The sequence below is a fragment of the Protopterus annectens genome, chromosome 10.part0 (assembly GCF_019279795.1).
Source record: "Protopterus annectens isolate FY-2018-M chromosome 10.part0, PAN1.0, whole genome shotgun sequence".
NCBI lineage: Eukaryota > Metazoa > Chordata > Ceratodontiformes > Protopteridae > Protopterus > Protopterus annectens.
The window spans coordinates 990651551-990672103 of record NC_056744.1 but is presented as its reverse complement, the minus strand read 5'-3'; positions in this window follow the sequence as shown (position 1 = coordinate 990672103).

Sequence of the window (20553 nt, the reverse complement as noted above, 5' to 3'; positions counted from 1 at the left end):
TGTGAGCAAACCCACCCAAACTCTCTTGGGATACAAGAGGCCTTACACAGTGTATGGTAGTGTATAAATTTAGGAGGGGTGTTTGAACAAGGGCAATACCTCCTCAGTTCAGAGTATAAGGTGTGAACTATGTCCTCACTATACTAAGCTCAGGGTGTGAGCTATGTCCCCCAGATGGATTTGCATTAGGATGGAAAGGCTTTCAAAACAGGCTTCTTTAGTGAACAATTGCTAGTATTTATGAAAATTAATATGAGGTGTTCAATATGATAAAAAATAAATATGGAAAAACTGTTTTTTTCTTTTACAAGCTATACTAACTGAATATGCACTGTGGGTATTTTACCTTTAAGTATAATCAGTGGATAATAAAACTGAAAAATAATTAATAGGCTGACAAACTCAATGGTGAAGCTAATTTTTGAAGATTGATTTCAGAAGTTATACCATCTGAGGGATGGATGCTGATGACTGGATTGTTATGGAACTGATTGGAAATAAAGGGAATTTATTTTTTGAATACTCACTGCTGTGACTTCATAAAATGCATTAATAAAGATGGTCATCTCAAAATATTGCTTATGCGGGTAAATGTTATGCGAAGAACGATGTTGAATAATGAAGCTTATAGAGTTCTATAATATTAACATTTATATCATCCACTGATTAATAAATCCTGCCAATCTCAAAAATGGTGTGATTGTCTGTTACTTGATGAGGGGAAGGCATAGAACAAGCACATTTTGGCTTGTCCAGCATTTCCTATACAATTTTATAATTTATAACCATTTAGTTACATAAATGCTTTAATTTCCCTTCTTTCGTTTCTAAGGAAGCTATGTATTTTCAACCCTGTATCTGTAATACCAGTTTGTCTTTATTTTTGTTTAATTTTGAAACAGATTCACAGTTGTCATTCAAATACTGTTGCACATTGACACTACACAAAACAACATCCTTATTTAATTATAGGCATCAAAATGTATACCTTTGCTAATCAACTGCTACACTACAAAGTGTTTTCCTTGGCATACTTGTTTATGCCCCTCAGATGCGTATATACCTTCAGCGAGTCTGTTTCAACAGAACCAAGGAAAAAAACATGCATTAGTATTGTTGGAAGTAGTATTCATGTTTTTTTCCTTGGTTCTGTTGAAACAGACTCGCTGAAGGTATATACGCATCTGAGGGGCATAAACAAGTATGCCAAGGAAAACACTTTGTAGTGTAGCAGTTGATTAGCAAAGGTATTATCTTTCCACTTGTTAAATTTGTTCTTCCAGTTCACTAAATTGTTGGTCTTTTTTGTTAGTATAAATATTAAGTTCATTGAGCACACCACATTCATTGCCAGGCATTTATATGATAGAATATTTCCTTTTATCTTGCCTAAAATACTTAAGGTTTGGGTCTTTTGATTCAGCTTTCTGTTTCCTAACTCTTTGTAGACTGCTGACTTTTTTATAATCACTTGTGGTAACAACCAGCAGTGATACTTGAATATACATTCTTTTTTTTTCTTTTTTTTGGCTTAAGTTATTATATTACTTTTCATAGCAGATGATTGAATGATCACTGCCTGGCAAGGAAAGTGGAATGCCAAAAGTGTATTAAAAGCATTGCCTGTGAATGTAAATGACACTGACATCTAGCTGGTTTATGAATTACTTGTGTGAGTTTATTGTCTCTGATGCAGAACAGTAACAATCCCTTAGTGCCTATGTAGTCCTTACTTTCTGACCAGCAACACTCGCTAATAACCTGAAAACGGAACTCCTGGAGCCAAAATAGACCAATAACCATATAATCACTCCAGTAAACACCAGGTTCCAAAAAAAGCAATCTCAGTAGGTCCAAATGAACAAGCCACAATGTATAAAAACTGCTTTATTCACCAGTAGATTGAGCGCTTTTGTATCCAGTAACATGAAACTTAATCAGAATCTAAAACCACCATTTCCTTTCCATTTATATATCCCCTCCCCATCATACATTGGTTCGTTTAAATCAATTTTCATGAATAAAATTCAGATCACCACCAATATTATGTTTGTGCAAACTACAGAATGCAAAATCACTTTATCATTTCTATTAGTTCTACGATTCTACTAATGTGGAATCCGTATATGCACAAAGTAACTGTATGACATATAGATCTAAAATTAATGTTTGACTTTAACATTAAGTCTTACTGTTATAATTACAAAATTTTGTCTCCTCAACAGCTATGACCAAATCTTGACAAATGCATTTCCCACGTCCTAGACCCTAAAGTTTATAAATAAATAGTATGAGACAATATGACATGAACAACCCTTATTTAATCTAGCTACTATAATTTCAGCACTTTTGTTTTTGCCAAAGATCACATAACCTCCAAAGTCGAATTTATTGTGTAGAATCCTAACATCTGCATATATTATACAATATTATTGTTTATCATTTATTTAAGTCTATTTGTAGTGTTTGTTGAAAAAAAATGCTCAACAAATAAATGAGGGAGAGTATATAAATCTGCAGTAAAGTGTAAACAATCTCTGAGCACAGATTACACATTAATATTGATATTATTGTGTTTAATGAACTTTGAACCACTAAACTTAGACACTTGGAAGCATACATATCGATCTTATTGATATCTCTTTTTTAAGACTTGTGCCTTTTGTTTCTGTGTCATATAACTTGATAGGTAAGATACCAATCAGCTAATAAAAAAGCAACATGTCCTTTACTACTTCAGATCAGTTAATGTCAGAAAGGTTTTCATCCCCATATGGGTAATGATCCTACTGTATTTATATGATAAGATATGGTTTAGCTTCACTAGTGATTGTCGTATATTTGATACACTAGCTATTGGTAAACAGAAGATTATTCATTCTTAGTTATAAATGTGACATATACAAGTGCCCCTCCCAAAATGTATAAACATTGCAGGCATCTCTTTAGTAGTCAAAGCACATACTCCATTAGGTTTCACATTTTGCAATGAGCCAAATTATAAGTAATTTCCTGTAGGACCTGAGAGTTGCATATCACGGTCATCAACTAGGTCTCAGGTGCATATCAGGCATCATCTGTAGCATGTAACACACAATGTATTGTATGTAGCCTTCTCTATACTTGGATTGTACCAGATGCATGGGGCTATCCTACAAAGTGGTGTAATTCCACCCTAGCTTTTCATTTGAAAAAAAATGGTCTGTTCTGACTGACAGTTGTAAGCTGTCTAAAGCTGGGCACATGCCCCCTCCCCGACACAGACAAAAAAAGGTATGCTCCACTTACTCTCCAGTCAGATGCACACACCCCTTCCTGCACAGAACACTAGCTGTTCAGTGGAAGACCAAAAAAGAAAAAAAAAAAATGCAGGTCCAGAAAGAAGACTGCAGCAACTGCATTTCAGGATTGTACCCTTTTATAGCTTCTGCCCAGTGCAACTGGCCCCTTTGTCCCACTCCTGCTACAATACTGCATGGTACTTCTGTATATAGACCTTTCATCTACTATGCATGTGCACCTATCTACTAGCTGACCTTGTAAGAAGTCCCCTCACAGAAACTGTTGGTATAGGCTGGACCTGTGCCAAATATGTAAACTCCTTAGGTGGCACATGGACACATTAACAATATCATAAGCTTTACATATTACCTGGCAGTTGAGGTAGTGTAAGCTCTTCCTTTTGATGTATCACAGGCCTTTTTTTACAAGGTGGCACCTTGATAGCAACATATGTGAAATGCATGGTTTCTACAACATCAGGAAAAAAATTATGTCATAAAAGGCTCACATGATTTTGATTCCTTTCTGTACTGTCCTGGGGTACCAGATATGCGCCACCATATGCTGTAGCATTACACTGAGGAACTAGTTGAGGATTCATGAAGCTGGTACCTGAGATATCCTTAATGTGCCTCCCCATAGGTCATTAGAAGATCTCTATAACAAAGATGTTTAAGGCTACACATAGCTTTTCATTTGTGGGGCTGATCACGAACACACACAGATTTCTATACAGAGGAGTGGGCCTATCACACATACCCCTTGATTCTGCTTGGTGATGCACAATTTGACTAAGTGCCTTCCACTCTCCCTGTTCACTCAGAAAATCAGAAACTGTCCACATTCTGTTGGTCTGTGAGCTGATGGCAAGTCAAGTGTTGTTTCTACCTTCTCTAATGGACAGATGACCATGGCAGATAACATTGTGGGCACTGTCTCAGAGGGTGGTTTCCAGCACAAGCTGTTATGCTATTACTGCTACTATTAATAGCATGGTTCCTGTAGTAAACTAAGAATTATGAGATTGAAAATGGGTATGGGCTGTCATGCCATGTCACTATTTTATGGGTTTTTGAATCTGTCTATCATTATGAGTTACTCAATTTGCATAATGTATGCACTGCATTTTATGGTGTTTCTCATTTTCTTCTCATTATACATTCATTAGCATGCACTGCATACTGTACTATTTGACTGCTGTGCAGCTGTACAGACTTGGTGAATGGCTGCTACCTCACTAATTTGCACTGTGCATTCTATTAACCATTTATGAATCCTAGCAACATTAAGGGGATGATTCTAATATTTCTGTGCACTCATCTCAATTAGCTTTCTAATGTTTGGATTTAGAGCTGTTATGTGCAAGTATTCAGAGATTTTTTTTCCTGCTTTTATTTACAATCACTAAAACGTTCTACCTGGTAAGCAGGACTTTAATCTTGTATGTATCCAACTTGACTTAACTTCTTACATTTAGAATTTGACGAATCAAAAATAGTAACTGACTGTTTAGGTCTTTTCTTTTTTGTTTGCCTATACTTACCTGTCTGTCTGTCTGACTTCAGGTCGACAAACAGAAGGACATACAAGAAGCAGAATGACAAATACTGGCATCAAAAAAACTTTTGTCATTTAAGATAATGTAAACAAGGAATGAGAAATAGATGACAGGAACAAGTTCTGAGAGATGTTAGAGAAGGATATAGACTTCAATGCATTCTCAGTGATCCTTTTGCCATTCTTATATAGAGATAAAATAAGATAACAAAAAAGATCAACTTTATACTAAAGCAAAATGTATTATTTAAATAGGACAAGATATTTGTACAATGCTGAAGCATTTAGAAGAAATCTTACCTGTTTGCAGCAGATGGATAAAATTTCTCAGAGGCTACAATAAGGGATTACTAACACCATTAAGCAGTATAGACATAAATAGTTGAAAGGCATAATTTATTTAAATAAAAATGCAGTAATGTGGGAAAAGAGACTAGGTAAAAGGCTATGAAGCTTGAGAAAAGCAGACGAATGGTAGCAAGAGCTAAACAAAGATCTCTCTTTCGCTTCATTACTTCAAGGTTTAGGTTTCAAACTTTCTGCTCTTGAAATTTACATCATTCAAGCAATTGTCATGTACCCGAATAACGTATTAATAACTAATCAGGCTGGCAGAGAATCATTATATGAAAGAGAATTTTTAAAAATTCTGCTTGCTGAATAATTAAAATTTGATGACATTAAATCAAATTGCATAGTAATACAGTAATTAATGTTGCTGTCTCACTACACTTGATGTTCCAGCTTGGTTTCCAGATAAGGGGTGCTGCCTGTACAGTCTGCGTGTTTTCCTGGTATCCATGTGTGTCCATGATAGCCACAAAGACATGCTGTAGCTAAATTAGTGATCTTCCATTTTGTCTGCAGGTGTGTGTGGTATGTGAGTGAGGAAGTTTGCTTTCTCTTTCTTTCTTTCTTTCTTTCTTTCTTTCTTTCTTTCTTTCTTTCTTTCTTTCTTTCTTTCTTTCTTTCACTTTCTTTCTTTCTTTCTGTGCTAGGATTGGCTCCAGTTGCCATGTAACCCCGAGCAAAGAATAGTATCAAAAAATGACTGAGTGAATGAATGTTTAGTCTTAGAACTCAGCATTGTCTAATATACAGGATTTGAAATTGCAAACACACACCTGATGTCATACCTAGTGAGGTAGAAATGACAAATAATTTTCATCAAGGAAATGAAGCAGCTCCTAAATAATAATAATATGTAGCTACTTAATTTGAGTCTATATTAGAACACCGAATAGTCTAAATATCGAACTGCCTAAAGGCCGAAAATGCCAGATCTCAAACTCGCTATTGTGGGAGGCTGCGCCCCTCATACCCCCCGCTAATTATATATATCAATTCCAAGATTGCAGTACAGTGAGGAAAGTGCAAATATTCCGATCTTCACTGTACCGCAATCTCACTATAATAGTTCACTCAATGGCATTTTCGCTGTAAAATGCCTTTCAATTAACTGACTGTTCAATCATGTAATATAGACCCACTAAATTTGGCAATAATAATTTGAGGTTAGGTAGCCAAATAATTAAAAATAGATGTCTTTTAATATCCAAAAAAAAAAATCTCAGCTATGCTGGCATATTGGTCAAGAGGCATGACTCGTGTGTGCTATCACTGGCTCTGGTTCAGGAAGGGACCAAAGGATCTGGAAGGCTGAGTTAATTGGTACAGGATGATTCCATCTTGTGCTTGTTTTTCTAAAATGGTTGAGCATTTCGGCCTATAAACTGGTCACCTGACCTCTGGTGGAGATGAGTATTGCAAGTCTGACTTCAGTTTCAAGGGTGTGGGAGTGACAGATATTCTGTGAAATAAGACCTGCAGAAGCAAATATTCTGCATGGCTGACATCAATACAAGGAACTTCTTTGAAGAAGGTTACTGAAAAGTTGCTTGATGACAATGGTGTCTAGCTTTACTCCAAGCAGCATCCCTGAGACCTTACATTATAGTCTTAACAATAGAGTAGCTAATAGTTTCTGTAGTATGAGGAGTGAAAAGGCCTGTACAGTGAAAGGTCCTGTGTGACAGGCACTTAAAACAGCTACTGAAGCTTCAAAAGTGGGCAAAGGGGGGTCTGGAAAGGTGCTGAAAGTTTGCATTATTTTAGGCTAGCCAAGAGATCAAGCAATGAGACACAATACATTGGACTTTTTTTCAGATACTAATATTTAGTTTTACATTCATGAGCTAACTCACCAGTGATGAAGCAAATCAGGAAGATAAAATGAAAATGAAATAATAAGGCAGATATTTGATATGCTGGATGTAAAAAAAATTGTGTACACTAATGTAGTCATGCTGACTGACTAGAAATGACACAAATACAATGTGGCAATGTGCACTACAAGAATTGCAAAACAAGTAAAAAATAAATATTTAGAAAAAATAGAAAGAAAGGCAAAAGGATGATCTCAAAATTGAAAAGAAACTTATAACCAGCAAAAATAAATTATATGATAAGCTAAGAAGTAGCTAAGCTTATGGAAAAATCTAAACTGCTATATAATGAGATAAGAAATGTAATATTAAAGAAAAACTTCAGAAGAAAAATAGTAATAGAACAAAGGTATTTTTTAAAGAGAGTCAAGGTGCATACGTGTCGGAGTATATATAATGGCATACCATATACGGAGACATACTGGACATATTCACAAAACAGTACTTTCTGTATTTTTTTAAATTATTTTTTATTGATGAACAGATATATAAAACATTCTTTTTCATTTCAAATTTCTATGTACAGACAGATACAAAGTTATGTTCTACATTTTTATTCTAACTGTGGTCAAAGAAAATTTCATAGACAATACAGTTCTGTCCTAGGTAATCTAGGCTGAAACTGCGCAAATGGAAATATCAGTAAAAGTTTAGGACAGACTTGCTTTCTCTCTGTCTCTTACTCTCTGTCTAAGCTTATTTTCTTATCCATGCAGTATCACTTATTATGTTCTGAAAGGGATACATAATCATAACTCACTCACTAAGGTAGATGTATGCAAAGATGAAAAGACCAAATGGACATTATCACTGCTTAGCCAGGATTCAGGGGCAGATTTTTTCAGCTGACACAAACTGTCCAATGTATTTTTAGTCGAGTAATGTGAATAAGAGAGAATCCCTGTTTCATAAACACAGAAAAACTGCACACACACACACACACACACACACACACACACACACACACTCACACACACACACACACACACACACACACACACACACACACACACACACACACACACACACACACACACACACACCTCATTAGCAACTCAATACTATGTCTCTGAATCAAAGTCTGCACTGCAAGGCTTCAACTTGCTAGTGTTCTCCTTACAAGCCACATATCATGGTAGCATAAGAGCAACTCTACACACCCCTACAAATGCACACACATGCACACACACACACACAAACACACTCATACACACACAAACACAAACACACACGCACACACACACAAACAGATTCAAGCATCTAGAAATAAGCCCCCTTCATTCTCACTCTCACTCCTGGGAACAGTCACACACAAACCTGCATGCACACTCAAAAGCACTGCGCGCGCATGCACACACACACACACACACACACACACACACACACACACACACACACACACACACACACACGCACACACACACACAGACACACACACACATCCATATCCGTATAGACATGCACACAAGGCTACACTCATATCCGCATAGACATGCACAGAAACCCATGAGTATACTAAAGTTACCTGTGCCATGACTACTCCCATAGGTATGCAAGGGTTAGCACAATCAAAAGATGGCATTCAGTTTTCCTCATAGAGAAAATAATCCCACAGTGGTCTGATTCCCTGAATATCTCTGCAAGTTAATCAGGAGCTATCATCATTTCCAGGGTCAGACACATGGCTAATTATCATTAGTCCCTCCCCCAGACTACCATAGTAGCATGCAACTTCCCCAGTGAAGCCACTTTCCATGCTATGGACGTACAAGGGGAACACAATAGTGGTAGTGTGGACAAATAAAGGCTTGTCATGATGTACAAACCGTCCTCGTTAGCACTTCTCCATTACAGCAAATGATTCTGAATGCCAGGCCATTTGTTGCCATCTTGCCAAGCCCCGATACGTAAGACTTTTGAGATATGAATTTTCAGTTATTGCTCCTCCTTCCCCCCACAGACACACAAAAACACTCACCTAGCTCTAACACTTGCACATTTACAGAACATATGTAAATTACTCCCCTCTTCTATTCCACATATCAAGTATTTAGACTGAGGCTTCCTACTCTCTTCTAGTAATATAACTTGTGTAAGATACCACTGATATAAGCCCCCCATGGACAGCCCCCATTTGTCATACAATGTCTGAAGCTTTCTCATCATCTCCCAAATCTCATTTTGCACGTATTGTCATCAAAACTAATACCATCTCTTTTCCTTCTTAAATGCAGATTAATTGCCCTTCATCTCTTTATTAGCATATCCACAGAGTCTATGGTCCCTCTTCATTTCTTTGCACTCATCTTTTTCTAGATAATCTAATTCAGTTTATTCACCACTTACTGTTCTTTACCTGAGCACACCTATATTTTAATCAGAGGTATTTCAAGTGATGTGCTTCTTAGTACCCCAGAGTAGGACTATCCTTTTTAAATGTCCAATAAAACATCATACAGAGCTAATCAATAAGCCTCATTTGGAAATCTGTTCTTGTTAATTATATCGTATATTACTAATTCTGATATCTATCATATTCCATGCCTCTGGAATCTTATCATATTTCTGTATATTTGATGCAATATCCTCTTTGCACTATAAATCACCCATTTGTCAGACTAATATCCATTCTTCTATGCAGTATTTCAAATATCAGACTGTTACATTATCAACATTAACCTTACCTTTCTCATGCATATCTGCTGTTCCATAATAAATGACACTGTGCACAGGGAGAGATGTGGTAATCTCCAACTACCATACTTAACAAGTACACAATGTCTCATAATACAGGGTGGCTTTGCTTCCTTAAATAAGAGTCTCTGTTGATTCCTAGACAGTACATGCTTTTTGCCTGATGGGAGTTGTCCAGTGAATTGAATAATCAAAATTGATAGCATGACCTGAATGGATTTAATTCAGTCTGATAAAGTTTTAGCATTCTTTCTTCCTTTCCCCAGTAAATTACTTTTTGCAATATATATTTTCACACTTTGAATTGATCTTCCCTTATGACATGGCACCCCTCATGACTTGCTGTCCAGCCCAATGGCCATGCCCAGCGGCACTGGGCCACAAACCCATGCTTCTAGATCTCATAGCTATAATATGGCAGTCTATATCCACATTTAGTAAGCTAATAGCCATTGTATGAATAGTGTACACACTCTATCTTTGGAACTTAACTGTCAACAGCACATCAGATCATTGGTTGAAGGTGGGACTGGAGACCTGCTATAGCCAACATAGAAGTGTGTACTTCTAGGGTCCATATTGAAAAGTTGAAGCATTCATGATAGAGAGTCAGAATGTACAGAACAAAATGTGGAAGGGAATATAAAATAGGCACATATCACACAAGCCACTGGACATAACAAACACACAAAGGATGGCATGAATGATACCATGAACAGCAGTAAGGCAGAAGAGAAATGTGCCTAACAAAAAACATGAAGAATAGTGACGTTAGTCAACCCAAACATACCCCTAGCACATAAAAAGGCAGTCAGTAGCAAAGTGCAGGGGAAAAAACATTACATCTTGACATACACAGCCCAACCTACAGTAGACAGTGGCAAAAGGACAAGAGAACAAATGACACTGGAGAAGAAGTACAGCTATGTTGTAGGTAGGGTAACCAAAGGAAAGGATTCCCGAAAACTCCATACTGCAACAAGGCACATCATAACATAAGAAGAAATACACCAATATAATGCAGAAGCCATTGTATACTTATGGATATGACCGAACAGAGGTGAAGAAGAAAGGGTATGCAGAAGTGGTATAGCAATTATAAGCAATCAGTGTGCAAGGCAGTTATGTCATCTACTGGCTGGAGAAAAGGGAGGGGACTTGTGGCATGATAAAGGTGAGCCCAAGAACAGTGCAAAGATACACAATGTCTTCTGGAGATCACTTGAAAGGAACATTACAGGAGGCAAACACAGTGGCCCCATTCTAAGTTGGGGAGGTGTATAAATACAGTACCATACAAAAGGCCAGGCCAAGACTTGTCATCGATGGATGCATAATGTGCTATGAAAAGAAAATTGACAACTGTACAAGAATACAATGTAATAGTAGGGCCATAACTGTACTAGTACAGGGGGTGAATAATTTATGTGCTCAACAGAGCATGCATGTGCCTGGAATCCTACAACATAGGCAGCAATAAAGGTATGAGAGGAACTTCGACAATGTTGAGGCACCACGGGGGAAGTACTATGCAAAGTGTACAGGAAACACTCTGAGATGCCATACATGAGGTTGTAGACGCACTACTTTCATGAATAGTAACAGGACAGGTGGTTTCCAGAGCAGTATGTACAAGTGCCTCGCTACAATGGGATGCTTTCAGCAGCATGAACAACTTCTGTGCAGGGTATCTCCCCTTAAGGAGAGAAAATTTATATAGTGCATAAATTATATCATGGCTGAAGACTTAACAGTACTTCTTCTGACCATGGCACTGGGTATTGAGAATGTACCATATCAGCATTGCTCATAATGGATGGGATCTTTCCTCCACCAGATATGTAAATAACTGTACTGTATTTGGGATGTGGGCATAGGGGATAATAGCAGGCTGCTACTCCTATGTACTTATGAACACAAAAGCATGTAATGACTATGACCCAATGTTCAAAATGCTACATGACATCGTTGAGGAAAGGGAATTAAGCTTACAACCAAACTACAGCCTTAGTGAAGGTGGCCATGAACAGATTTGGTCAGCAATTTTTAATGCAATACATGTGGGATGCAATTTCCATCTAGCCAAGATACTGTACCAGCATAACTTCAAAATAACAACATATACAGCAATGTCATTCTGCAGTATGATATGACACTGATCCCGTATTTGCTTTGTGCATGAAAGAGATACTGGCACTAAATTTGCTTCTTGTGTATGATATTCCCCCAAGGATTTGAACATCTGTGTGCCAGCATATTCCTGTAAACAGAAACACTGTATAAATAAATGGTTAGCAATTACCTCCATTGCTGACCAAGACGAGTGGGAATAAAGCAGGATGAACTGATGCACTGCCACTATAGTAACCACCAGCATTCTGGAGTATATATGAATTACTATGTTATCCCAAAACACAAAAGTCATGAGAGTCATGGCACATAAGGTCACACTGCCTATTTTGCCATAAATATGTGTCAATGACCACACTGTTACACACTCTACAAGATGAGCAAAACTGGGTGCAGGCAATAAAGAGAAGTGAACCAAAATCACCACCGCGATGGAAGTATGCTCAACTACATGAATGTCTGCAATGTCTGGTGCAAAACGTAACATGCTACAGTCTTACAACCTATCTGCACACAGCTGCACAGCTACTATCTATGTGACTGCCAGTGTTTTCACTGTTCCGCAGCCCTAATGCATCCATTGATCCACCCCTATGGCTAACATTTTATATCATACATGCAGAGTACTAGCCATAGAGTGGAAGAAATAATATATATATGGAAGACCTTGTTATTTGCCTCCATCACCTTTGAGTGGCTATATTTTACCTGACTATCTGAACATAACATTATACACAAGGATGTGTAAAGAGCAGTTAACCCACCAAGCACTGGTGTGACAAAATTGTATACAAAAACATGAATCTACCTTCAATTTATTTATTTATTTATTTAAATTTGTTGACTGGGAGTGTCCGACTGGACATAGGTCCATTTTCAGCAGAGGCCCGGGGAGAAAAGCTCCACAGTAAAATAAACAGACAGTAGTTACATTGGATTACATAGCGATTAACAATTTAACATAGCAATTACTTACAACATATTTACAGATGAAGAACATAACACATCAGTTAGACTACTAGAATCTTTATCTGTGAAGTACATAACATACATTAACAAATGTTACAATGAGAAGTTCCTGCTGTATAATAAGTACTGGGCTTATGAGCATCTGAGCTTGCTATAATCAAGGTAGTTAGTGGAGTGGAAAGAAAGGTAGTGGTTGGATGGGATGGATAATATTAGAGTGGGAGTTGCAAGGGCATAGCCAGCATGTTTTTAGGTGCGTTTTTAGTAAAGTTTTGAAGTGGGTGCATGATGGTATGGAGGTAATTGTGGGTGGGAGTGAGTTCCATAATTTGGCTATGGCACAAGAGAATAGTGCTTCACGAGCAGAGTTATTGGCTTTAGTGATCTGCAAGTGATTTTTGTTGCTGGACCTTAGTAGGCTGATGGTGCGATAGGGTTGGAGTAGATTCTGGAGGGATGGGACATTTAGTGGATGGTTTACTAGTTTGTGGGCAAGTGAGAGTTGATACCACTGAAGGAGGTGAGGGAGTTCAAGCCAGCCCAATTCAGCAAGTGAGAGACAGTGGTGACTATGGTAGGATGCCCCTGTGGCGAATTTGGCTATTTTGTTGTAGCAGGTCTCTAGCTTGTTTAGATCGCATTGCCTTAGGTTGGTATATATTGGAGAGGCACAAAGTAGGGTGGAGATAAGGTGGGAATTTGCTATTGAAATCTTTGCTGCTTTGGTGAGAAATAACTTATTTCTGTATAACGCTCCTAATTATTTGTGGACTTTTTTATGATCATGGATATGTGAATGTCAAATTTTAGTTTATTGTCTATTTCCACTCCTAGCAATTTGGTGTGTTCAGTTGGGTATATAGTGGTGTTGTCTTTTGCTGTGATGTTAAAGTGAGAGTTGTTTTGAGTATGTTTGGTGGGTTGGAAGATGAGTAGTTTAGTTTTGTTTGGGTTGAGTATTAATTGGGCATTGGATAACCATGTTTCAACAGAGGAAAAGGCTTCTTGTGTGACTTTTTGCAGTTTGGGTAGGGACTGGGCTGAGCATATGATGGTCGAGTCATCTGCGTATTGTATGAGTGTGCCATGTTTGGTGGCAGAGGCTAGATTATTGGTGTAAACAGAGAAGAGTAGGGGTCCAAGGATGGATCCTTGGGGAACCCCTATGGAGACAGGTAGTTGGGGAGATATGTCATTCTGCCATACAACGGATTGTTGGCGGTCAGACAGGTAACTTTGAAACCAGTTGGTGACTGATTGTGAGAAGGATAGGTTATTGAGGCCAGAGATAAGTTGTTTGTGTGGGACCATGTCAAATGCTTTAGATAGGTCTAGGAAAGTAGCAGAGGAGAGATAGCCATTGTTTTTATGCTGAAGGATAGTGTTAGTAAAGGAGAGTAAGGCAGTGGTAGTGCTATGGTTTGGTCGGAAACCATGCTGAGTACTGGAAAGGAGGTTGTTAATAAGGAGATAGTCTGAGACCTGAGAGTGTATGCATCTCTCTAGTATTTTGGAGAGTGGAGAGAGAATAGCTATGGGGCAGTAATTGGTTAGTTCTGCGGAGGGTCCGCCTTTGTGGAGGGGAATTATATGTGATACTTTCCACAGTGTGGGAACGTAACTTTCTGACAGAGATCGGTTAATCAAGATGGATACTGGGTAGGCCAGAGCATCAGCTGCGATTTGTAGGTATTCACTTGGGAGGTTGTCTGCTGCTAATTTGGTGGGTTTAAGTTTAGTTAAGAGTTTTTTATGTTGGAAGTAGGTACAGGAGAAAAAGAGAAGGCAGTGGGGAGATTACTAGTTGAAGGTGTGGGTTGGAGGGGAGGGGGGTTGTGTTATTTAGCTAGTGATAGTATGGTTTGGGTGAAGTGTGTGTTGAATGACGTAGCAATATTTTCTAAGGAGTGAGGGATGTTAGGAGGAGGGGTACTGACTTTACCTGGGTGGAGGATGGAGTTTATGGAGGACCAGAATTGTTTGGGGCTGTGTTGTGAGGAGTCTAGGGCAGACTGGTAGTATTGGAATTTGTCCTGTTTTATTAGCTTTTTGACTCTTTGCGTAGTTCTAGGAATTTCTGTCTAGCTGAGGAGGTTTTGGTTTTGTGCCAATGCTCCCTGGCTTTTTCCCTGTTTTTCATTTCTGACTTAGTGGTTTTCTGTAGCCATGGGGAGGGTTGTGCTTTGGTTCTGGAAAATCTTATGGGGACATGGTAATTAAGGATGTTCAGGAAGGTAGTATTAAAAAATTCAACTGCGTCATCTAGACTGAGGTACTTTAGAGGATGCCAGTTACATTCTTTGAGAGATGAGATGAATGTGAGTGGAATAAAGTTTAGTTTTTTATGTATTTGACGGTAGATGACAGGCTTAGCTTGGTATAGGTATTTTTTGAGTAGGAATGTTGGGGAGTGATCACTGAGGCTATCTGATAAGCAGCCTATTATATATGACTGGGGGCTCTTACTGACTAGTATCCAATCCAGGGTAGTGTGCTTGCTGGAGTTTTTATTTATCCTGGTTGGTGACTGGACTAGTTGGGTGAAGCCATGAAGGTGCACATGATGGGTTGGATTGTTGCCAGAACAGGATTGCCAGTCAATATTGAAATCACCTAAGATGATAGTTTCTTGGGGGAGATGGTGGGTAGACCAACTGAGGAGGTTTTCTAGTGGAGGGATGTTTTGGTCAGGTGGGAAATAGAATTCAATTATGTTGATGGTTTTGTTTTGGTTAATTTTGAGGTTGGTATATATTATTTCTTCATTGCTTATTTGTGGAGCTGATGATTTTAAGATCTGGATGTTTAGATGCTGTTTAAATATTATAGCTACACAACCTCCTTTTTTGTTTAGCCGGTCTACTCTTAGTATGCCGTAACCTGTAGGGAGTATTTGCTCACTGGTAATGTGAGGTTTTAGCCAGGTTTCTGTCAAGATGACTATATCTGGGGAGTACAAGTCTATGGTGGTATGGAGTTCATGGACTTTGTTGGATATACTTCTAATATTTAGGCTTAGTAGAAGGAAGTCACTTGGCTTTCTATTGGCTGTAATATGGGAGAAGTTGTGGTTTCTAGTCTGATTATGAGGATTGGGGTTGGAGATGGTAGGGCCAGGGTTGAGGTGGATGTCTCCACTTAGGGCTAGTTTTGATATGCATGAGATTATTAGTTTTCTCAGTTTTTGAATGTGTTTGTTTATAAGGGAAACTTTATGATTGTGCTCTTTGGGTAATAGGTATGGTGGGAGGGTTACTATATTAAGTTGTAGGGATGCTTTATGTTTGAGTAATATAGTTGGTAGAATATGTGGGGGGTGCATAGGGATGGTTCTTGAGTTGGTGGGAGGGGAGCTGAGTGAAGGTGAGACATGAGTGGTGGTGTGAGTAGCAGTACAGTGGTAGTGCTTGAGTGCGGGAATGATAGAGCTTTGGTAGGATGTAAGATATGCAAGGAGAGTGCATGCAGTGAGCATAGGAAAGGTATGCTTGTACATGTTAGTTGAGGAGGTGTGATAGTAGTGGGAAGATGGAGGAGATAGTGTTGGATTAGCGCTGTGGTTGGCTATTGGAAAGATGGGAGGGGTTTGAGTGCAATAAAGGTGGGACCACTGGGGGTGGGAGGGAATAGGGGGCAGGGTGGGGAGCGAAGCGGGTAGAGACCCTGTTAGTTACTCATATGAGGGGGCTGGAAACAATCACAAAGCAAAGACAAGTATGTGTTAAGAAACAATCACAATTGACCAAGGACTGCTCTGAAACTGTAAGTCATTTCTTAATTTCTCAGGTGGAAAAACAGGATAACCTTGTATCAGTAGGCTACTGTGGTCATAGTTTAAATTAACAGACACACAGTATTGATCAGTTATGGATACTATTTGCTAACAGAAGGGAATAAGAGAAAGTGGAAGGTTTGTGTGTGTGTGTGTGTGTGTGTGTGTGTGTGTGTGTGTGTGTGTGTGTGTGTGTGTGTGTGTGTGTGTGTGGTGGTGGTGGGGGCTGCTTACAAGCCAAAGCAGAGTGCTCTCCAGGGGAAAATGAATATTGGCTCAAACAGGTAGACACATACTCAAAGTTAACTGTAGCTGTTTGCAGACAGTTCAGACCCAGACTGCACTTTTCTTACAAGAATGTTAAAGGTGGTACCGCAGTTGAATACTTGGTGTTAGGTTCAAAGTTAACTGTAGCTGTTTGCAGACAGTTCAGACCCGGACTGCGCTTTTCTTACAAGAATGTTAAAGGTGGTACCGCAGTTGAATACTTAAGAGTGGTGTTAGGTTCAAAGTTAACTGTAGCTGTTTGCAGACAGTTCAGACCCGGACTGCGCTTTTCTTACAAGAATGTTAAAGGTGGTACCGCAGTTGAATACTTAAGAGTGGTGTTAGGTTCAAACTTAACTGCAGCTGTTTGCAGACAGTTCAGACCCGGACTGCGATTTTCTTACAAGAATGTTAAAGGTGGTACCGCAGTTGAATACTTAAGAGTGGTGTTAGGTTCAAAGTTAACTGTAGCTGTTTGCAGACAGTTCAGACCCGGACTGCGCTTTTCTTAAAAGAATGTTAAAGGTGGTACCGCAGTTGAATACTTAAGAGTGGTGTTAGGTTCAAAGTTAACTGTAGCTGTTTACAGACAGTTCAGACCCGGACTGCGCTTTTCCTACAAGAATGTTAAAGGTGGTACCGCAGTTGAATACTTAAGAGTGGTGTTAGGTTCAAAGTTAACTGTAGCTGTTTGCAGACAATTCAGACCCGGACTGCGCTTTTCTTACAAGAATGTTAAAGGTGGTACCGCAGTTGAATACTTAAGAGTGGTGTTAGGTTCTAAGTTAACTGTAGCTGTTTGCAGAATGTTAATGGTGGTACTGCAGTTGAATACTTAAGAGTGGTGTTAGGTTGGAGAGACACTGAGCCTTCATGGGGCCTGTAGCAGAGTGAAAGTAGTCTGCTCTGTGATTATTTCTTTATATTTATAACAAAAGTGTACATTTGAATATTTACTGATATATACCTGGAGGAGTTAATTGTACAATGGGAATACTGCAGATAGTCCTCTTATATAGGATAGACATCTGACTGTACTGTGACATGCTGCAAACATCTTATATTCACATGATTTATGGCAGCATACAGCTCATGTACACATGAATGACAGAGACATCCATGCTTGAAGTTAAAAGTATTCATCTGTCCATCCTAAGCCTTCTGAACACAGGTGTGATCTGGGAAATGGTGTAGAATGCTGACAGGTGATACAGATAGAGACTTTTGGTACTGCATAGCATGAATACTAATCTCCACTGTCTTATTCTTTAACAGTCTCATAGGGGTAGCTCATTATTAAGCACGGTGTATTTGACTCTCAGTGTTTATGTCTGAACATTTCTAATAAAACAGGGATTGAGACCTATGTCTGTCAAACAGGTTTCAGCTGGCAGAAAGTAACACATTAGATAGGATGCCTATAAAGCATGTGCCTGTGTTTTGAGGTGCATACCCACTTTAATATGCCCATGTGTGTACTGGTAGCTTTTCTGGCAAACACACCTGTCATATAACATATGTCTTACATGGACACAATTGTGATTATACAGGATGTCAAGAGGTTTGCCTTGTATGTCTTGAATGGTCATTGGCCAGCTAGAAGTTGTCTTTGACATACTTTCACATGGCATTGCCTTTCTAATGTCAGACATATTAATCTCTATTGTTCCATGAATTTGCAGAATGGTTCTAAGTTTTTCTTATAGTTTTTGTCTTGGTCCTTATAAAATTGTGAGTGTCTGGCAGCTTATTATGGTTTACATTCATTCCATAGTTACAGACATTTGAGCTTCACCATTCATATCCTTCAGAAAATCCACAGGAATACAAAGCCCATTTGCAAGCAATGTTTACCCATTCAATATGTAAAAGCTGCTCTTGATTTAGAGACATTGTCCCTCATTATTTTATTGCTTTTCCTTGTATCTTGTGATAAGAAACTGTGAGGAATGCTTGATACTTCATTAATGCATCCTTTAATATACTGATGGTGCTGCCTACGACAGGACATTACCATCTACCAATGAGCATTATGACACTTTCTGCATTATGCATATTTTATTCATGTGTATGCTGTCCTTAATGTATACCTTTTACTATGATTTTCATGTGTATATGGTTCATAGGGTAGGGTGGACATTTGTTATTATCTGCAAATAGGTAAAATTGCAATGGCCCCTTTGTCGTTTGTTCTGTCCGGTCATCTTCTGGGTTGCTCTCTGTGGATCCCTAGTGTTTGCCTTGCATACTTTTCTCTGTAGCAATAATGTTCTTTCTTCTTTGGTCTTTATTTTGTGACAAAAGTGTACTGAATCTACACATTATGTTGTGCTGCTACATATGGCAACATGTTATCTTCTGAAAGATCTGGTATCTAGTTTGCTCTGCATTCTTATCCTAATATTCAATCTACATATTACACACACACCTTTATTCATGGATTCAGATGCCTTGGCACTGCCTAGCTACATCCTGTGCTGTGATATGTCATTTCTTGTCACTACACATCCATATGCCACATTGCTGGTAACCCCACAGCCATGCTAGTGCTTTAGCTAAACCATACCACCTTCATGAATCCCTTCCCATGTTTCCTTCACTTTTCAGTGTTACAGTCCTTCCCTACCTGGCCTTCATCCATCAGTCATCCTCCTTTCAGTTCTTATTTATATGTCATCCCTCATCCTGGCACCTACCTTTTCGTCTTTGATCATCCAGTCTGTGCGTTTTTCAGTCACCTACTTAAGATTCCACCTGCTTCTCTCATCTTACCTTTCAACTGCCCATCTTTTGGCATTTACCACTCATCTTGTCATTCCCAGTCTCAATCATTCATAACTTGCAATTTGACTTTTCTTCATCCATACCACCTTCCAGTCCATCTATCTTCTTCATCTTCTCTATTTCATCTTCCTCTGTCCCATCTCCCACATCACAGTTAACTGCCTTTTAAATGGTTAACTTACTTTTGTAATTCTAGCCTTGCCTTAATCTGCCTGCTTACATCAACATCTGACGCTATGGGTTGACCTTTCTCTAGTCCCAAGGTGGTGACAACTCCAAGTCTGCCCACATTTTCTAGATCAGTCTCTGCCTATAGCCCTGTACACATAAGCCTATGGAAGTATTTGTACTCACAAACACATGACCCATCCACCACGATAGTATTAAGGTTTAACCATAATAAAATAAACTTCAGTCACTGGCAGATTAAAATATAATTTATTAAAAGAAATAACACACATATGTGGGAGACAGTACTCAGGAAGTCATGTCTCCTCGAACAAAAGAATTCATAATCTTTTCTAGGAAAACTTTAACAAAATAATAAACTTTATCAGTCATACTAATGCTGGCATCCCATTGAAGAATGTTAGCTAATACCGTTCAAAATGCAATTTATTCTTCAGACCACTACTAAATATCTAATAGAAATACATTAAGTTTAGTAAAAATAGATTTGCAACTTCTTACCTATTTGCAACTTCTTACCTATTTCTAGCAGGGTTGCTATGGGAGAGGTTCATGGCATTCTTTTTCAGTAGTTCTAATAGAGATTATTATTTCAGCATAATTGGATATCCGTTTTCTACATACCCTGCTAAACCAAGAAATGCTCTAAGTTGTTTTAGAGTGGCAGGTCTCGGTGCCATCTGT